Source organism: Bison bison, unplaced genomic scaffold (assembly GCF_000754665.1).
Source record: "Bison bison bison isolate TAMUID 2011002044 unplaced genomic scaffold, Bison_UMD1.0 scf7180017858678, whole genome shotgun sequence".
Lineage (NCBI taxonomy): Eukaryota > Metazoa > Chordata > Mammalia > Artiodactyla > Bovidae > Bison > Bison bison.
This window is the reverse complement of record NW_011489250.1, coordinates 85314-92231: the sequence shown is the minus strand read 5'-3', so window position 1 is coordinate 92231 and position 6918 is coordinate 85314.

Here is a 6918-nt window from a genome sequence, read left to right as displayed (position 1 = left end):
AAATTAAAAGACACTTACTGCTTGGAAGAAAAGTTATGACCAACCTAGATAGCATATTAAAAAGCAGAGACATTACTTTGCCAACAAAGGTCCGTCTAGTCAAGGCTATGGTTTTTCCAATAGTCATGTATGGATGTGAGAGTTGGACTATCAAGAAAGCTGAGCACAGAAAATTGATGCTTTTGAACTGTGGCATTTGAGAGGACTCTTGAGAGTCCCTTGGACAGCAAGCAGATCCAACCAGTCAATCCTCAAGGAAATCAGTCCCGGATATTAATTGGAAGGACTGATGTTGAAACTGAAACTCCAATACTTTGGCCACCTGATGGGAAGAACTGACTCATTTGAAAAGACTCTGATGCTGGGAAAGACTGAAGGCAAGACAACAAGGGGATGACAAAGGATGAGAAGGTTGGATGGCATCACTGACTCAATGAACATGAGTTTGATCATGCTCCTTGAGTTGGTGATGGACAGGGAGGCCTGGCATGCTGCAGTCTATGGGGTTGCATAGACTGAATCAGTTGCATAGACAAGAATCAGACACAACTGAGTAACTGAACTTAACAGAATGCCTATATGACTTCACAATCCTGGAAATTTGCCTCTAAGTGAGTGACAACACCATCGTGGTTATTCAGGTTATTAAGTGATTTCTTGCATATTTCTTCTGTGTTTTCTTGCTATCCTTTCTTAATCTCTTCTTATATTAGTTCCTTACAATTTCTGTCCTTTTTCATGCCCATCCTTACATGAAATGTCCCCTTGATATCTCCAATTTTCTTAAAGGATCTCTAGTCTTTTCCATTCTATTTTTTCCCTCTATTTCTTTGCATTGTTCATTTAAGAAAGAATTCTTATCTCTCCTTGCTGTTCTCTGAAACTTTGGATTCAGTAGGGTATCTTTCCCTTTCTTCTTTGCTCTTTGCTTCTTTTCTGTCCTCAGCTGTTTGTAAAGCTTGCTCAGTGAACCACTTTGCTTTCTTGCATTACTTTTTATTGGAGATGGTTTTGGTCACCACCTCCTGTACAGTGTTATGAACTTCCATCCATAGTTCTTCAGGCACTCTGTCTACCAGAACTAATTCCTTGAATCTGCTTGTCACCTCCACTGTGTAATCATAAGTGATTTAATTTAGGTCATACCTGAACAGCTCAGTGGTTGTCCCTACTTTCTTTAATTCAAGTATGAACTTTGCAATAAAGAGCTCATGATCTGTGCCACAGTCGGCTCCAGATTTTGTTTTTGCTGATGTATAGCACTTCTCCAGCTTCAGCTGCAAAGAATATAATCAGTCTTATTTTGATATTGACCATTTAGTTATGTCCATGTGTAGAGTCTTCTCTTATGTTGCTGGAAAAAAAGTGTTTGCTATGACCAGCATGTTCTTCTGGTAAAATCATATTAGCCTTTGCCCTGCTTCATTTTGTACTCCAATGACAAACTTGCCTATCACTCCAGGTATCTCTTGAGTTCCTACTTTTGCATTCTAATCCCTATGATAAAAAAGACATACTTGGGGGATGTTAGTTCTAGAAGATGTTGTGTGCAGTCTTCATGGAACTGGTCAACTTTAGCTTCTTTGGCTTTAGCAGTTGGGGCATAGTGTTGGATCACTATGATGTTGAATGATTTGCTTTGGAAACAAACTGAGATCATTCTGTCATTTTCTAGACTGCACCCAAGTACTGCATTTTGGACTCTTTTGACTATGATGGTTACTCCTTCATCTTAGGGATTCTTGCCCACAGTCATAGATATATCTGATATATCATATATATGTGTGTGTGTATATATATATATATATATATGAACTAAATTTGCCCTTTCTGTCCATTTTACTTCACTAATTCTTAAGATGTCTATGCTCACTCTTGCCATATCCTGCTTCAGTTCAGTTCAGTCATGTCTGACTCTCTGTCACCCCATGAGCTGCAGCACTCCAGGCCTCCCTGTCCATCACCAACTCCCAGAGCCTACCCAAACTCATGTCCATTGAGTCGGTGATATCCTGCTTGACCACATCCAATTTACCCTCACTCATGGACATAACATTCCAGGTTCCTAAACAATATTGTTCTTTAGAGCATTTGATTTTACTTTCATCACCAGACGCATACACAGCTGGGCATTGTTTTCACTTTGGCTGAGCCTCTTCATTCTTTCTGGAGCAATTAGAAACTGCCCTTCTGTCTTCCCCAGTAGCATATTGGATGCCTTCCAACTTGAGGGGCTTATTTTCTGGTGTCATATTTTTTTCTTTTTTCATACTGTCAATGGGGCCCTCAGGAAAGAATCCTGGATTGGGTTGCCATTTGTTCCTCCAATAGATCATGTTCTGTCAGAACTCTTCACTATGATCTATTTATTTTGGGTGGCCTTGCACAGCATGGCTTATAGATTCATTGAGTTATTCAAACCCCTTTGCCACCACAAGGCTGAGATCCATGAGCAGAGAAATGATCCTACTCCTATCCAAATCCACTCCTTTTACTTAAGCCTGAGGCTAATCCCTTCTCACCATATTCTCTTTCCATTGTATTCTCTCCTGGATTATCATCATCAGAATGTAAATGCTTGAGAATTAAAAGAAAATATGGCTCCAAAGGATTTGATCTTGCTCTTCAAAATAATGTAAAAATTGGACAATAGGGCAAAGTCAGCCTCTTCAATAAATGGTGCTTGGAAAACTAGACAGCAATTGTAAAAGAATGAAATTAGAACACTTTCCAACACCATACACAAAGTCAAAATCCAAATGGATTAAAGACCTAAATGCAAGACCATAAACTATATAAAACTCTTAGAGGAAAACAGGCAGAACACTTGGTGACATAAATCAAAGCCAGATCCTCTATGACCCACCTCCTAGAGTAATGGAAATAAAAACAAAAGTAAACAAGTGGGACCTGATTAAACTTAAAAAGCTTTTGCACAGGAAAATAAACTATAAGCAAGATGAAAAGACCCTCAGAGTGGGAGAAAATAATAGCAAATGAAATACTGACAAAGGATTAATTTCCAAAATATACAAGCAGCTCATATAACTCAATACCAGAAAAACAAACCAATCAAAAAGTAGGAAAAAGACCTAAACAGACATTTTTCCAAAGAAGACAAACAGATGGCTAACAAACACATGAAAAGATGCTCAACATCACTCATTATTAGAGAAATGCAAATAAAAACTATAATGAGATATCACCTTACACCAGTCAGAATGGCCATCATTAAAAAGTCTACAAACAATAAATGCTGGAGAGGGTGTGGGAAAAAGGGAACACTCTTGCACTGTTGGTGGGAATGTAAATTGATACAGCCACTATGGAAGATGGTATGGAGATTCCTTAAAAAACTAGGAATAAAACCACCATATGACCCAGCAATCCCACTCCTAGGCATATATCCTGAGGAAACCAAAATTGAAAAAGACATATGTATCCCATTGTTCATTGAAGCACTATTTACAATAGCTAGAACATGGAAGCAACCTGGATGTCCATCGACAGATGAATGAATAAAGAAGCTGTGGTACATATACGCAATGGAATATTACTCAGCCATAAAAAGGAATGCATTTGAGTCAGTTCTAATGAGGTGGATGAACCTAGAGACTATTGTACAGAATGAAGTAAGTCAGAAAGAGAAAGATAAATATCATATTCTAATGCATATATACAGAATCTAGAAAAATGGTATTGAAGGATGTATTCACAGGGCAGCAATGGAGAAACAGACATAGAGAATAGACTTATTGACATGGGGAGAGGAGAGGGTGAGATGTATGGAAAGAGTAAAATAATAATAATAATATAAAAATTTGGAGTTCTCACCAGAGATCACAAGCATCTCTTTCTATCATGGGGATGAAACTTGCTCACTTTTTAAGGTAGAACAGTGGTAGGTATTATGGGCAAGGGGTTGCCAAGATTGAGAGAATCCAGAGTGTGAAATATTCTGTGATGGTGTTTCCATGGAGCCACTGTGATGAAAATGAGTTGAGATTTTTTTATTTTTTCCTAATTTCTTAGGAAATTTTGTTTTATCTAGGGTTTTGTTTTATCTAGGGTTAAGAGATCATTCTGTGATAATTTTGTGAATACAGGGAACTTTGGTAATGACAGACATGTTTAAGAGTTTTACTTATGTGTGTGGAAGTCTTTGAGGACAGGGATAAAGGATTAAATGAGGTAGAGTTCCAATTAGTGTGAAGGCATTACTGTGGATAATGGCTAGATGTCTGGTGAGGGATTTGGGAAAAATCAATTTTAAAATGGCAAATTTTGGGGGTAGGCACAAATTGTTCATGTATTTCCATGCTCTAAATGGTCATCTCATGACAACATCACTTTGTAAAAGGCCCCAATACTGTGAGGGGTATGTTTGTCTTCCTGTGATATGCCAGCCTCTTTCTCGAGCCATTTTGGTGCTTATTTCACTGTGCTTACACAGTGACTATATATGGTGGCTTATATGCAATCAAAATGTGAGCTTAGTAACATGAACTTGGCCCCATCAAGCCTTCCTTGGTTAATGCCCCATATCGCAACAGAGTAAACTAAAGACAGGACAGTGATATGGCAACATTCACTGAGGTAACCTGGGGGTAGGATGATTACATGGGGAATCTTCCATCCTACAGCGGCAACAATTTTTTCAGCCTTTGTATTGGTTCAAATAGTTCAGCCTTTGTATTGTTAAGCTATGTATTTGTCTTTCTGAACAATGGCTCCCTTCAAGAACTTGTACAATTCATCATTCATGGATATACATAGTACCTTACCCACAGAATCTGAACAGTATATGATTTCTGTCCAGAGATAGGAAGGAAAAGAAAGTGATCAGTGGACTTATCCCCATTCTACTCTAAATCCAGACAGAGTCTGCCATTGAATAGGCAATGAAGAAAAGGAAACAGAAAGAAGGAAAAACACACCATCTGAATGAGTGAATGATGGATGCACCACTCTGTTCTAACTGTCACTATCTGTTCTGCTCTAAAGATTCTTTCCAGTGTATACAGGGATATGTAATAACATCACTCTACACAGAAGCTATAGTTTGAAGAGTTTGTGCGCTACTAAATCAGAGGGAAGTTAATATTCTGACAACACTGGGAGCACATTTACCTTATATACCACAACTTGAACTAAGTCTTCTACTAGGGACAATTTATGGTCAGCTTGAAGGGTATAGACATATTTAAAGCACTTTGTAAGTGCTTGATGCAATGCTTCTGCAGCATTATTCAAACTATTTTTGCTTAAGTATTAGACTTCAACTTAGTTTTTTTGTTTGCTTGTTTTAGTTTTGTAAATATTTGTCTCTCTCTTTTTTAAATTGAGGGTAATGGCTTTGCAATATTGTGTTGGTTTGTGGCAGAAACCAACTTAGTTTTATTTTATTTATTTATTTTTTTAATCTAAAAGTTTCAATGAAAAGTAATTGCAAAACATTGTGCCAAAGATTAGCATTCCTTGTTTTCAAATGCCATAATCATGGAGTAGAGATAAAGATTCTCCCAACAGGTTAGTGAAAGCTGGCCAGTGAGGTATATACATTGTTGTATATACTGCTATACAACTGATATATCAGTTGGTAAGTATTGGACACTTACCAACCTGAATGAAATCTCATTTTCTGGTGTCATATCTTTTTGCCTTTCCTACTGTTATGCTATATTTATATCTATTTAAGTCCTTCTGCTTTCCAATATCTTATAATTTTAATTATCAACAATATTAGCATCAATTATGCTCTTTTTATCTACAAATAAGTGTTATAATTTGAATGAGAATGAGATCATGCTGTATTTCTGCATGACATTGGTGAAGAGAGAGGATTGTTTCAGTGTATGATCATTGAGATTACAGAAAAAAACTTAACACTGGTCTGCAAAACATTTAAATATGTAGGATCTTGGACATTATGTTACAAATATATAAAGAAAACAGTGAGTTCTTTATTGAGATAAGAAAATTTGACATTTTGGAGTTAAGTGGGCTAACTAAAGTGAAAAAATAAATGATGAAATTATGTTGATAAGTACTATGATTCAAGTGGTCTTCCCAAGTGATGCTAGTGGTAAAGAACTCCCCTGCTAATGCAGGTTACATGTAAGACACTTGGGTTAGAGCCCTGAGTCTGAAAGATCCCCTGGAGGAGTGCATGGCAACCCACTCCAGTATTCTTGCCTGGAGAATCCTCATGGACAAAGAAGCCTGACGGGCTACAATCAATGAGGGGACTTCCCAGAGGTGTGGGTCACATCCTATTTCTATCTGTCTCTATTTTTATTTTCTACTACCTGGTTACATGATCATACCAATAAGATTAAACCAGTCAATCCTAATACTGATTGGAAGGACTGATGCTGAAACTGAAGCTCCAGTACTTTGGCCTTCTGAGAGAAGAGCTGACTCATTAGAAAAGACCCTGATTCTGGGAAAGATTGAAGGCAGGAAGAGAAGGGGAGGACAGAAGACGAGATGGTTGGATGGCATCACTGACTCAATGGACATGAGTTTGAGCAAGCTCCGGGAGTTGCTGAAGGACAGGGAAGCCTGTAGGTGTGCTGCATGCAGTCCACGGGGTCACAAAGAGTTGGACACAACTGAACGACTTTCACTTATTGGAAATGCAACTTTAATAATAAAACACTTTATTAAAAATTACCTGAAATAAATAAAGATAAATTATATAGATATAAAGATAAATTATATCTCAAGTGTAAGAATTGCACAGTGATATCACCTTTTTATGATTATATAAAAATAATAAAAATTGTAATAAAACAGGAGTAGATTACTGACTAACATGGTAGATATGATCATTGTGGCTACAAACTCAGAAATAAATGCAGTGGCATTCCAGCATCTGCATCTCATGGTAACTTTGAAGATAATAAACATTTTTGT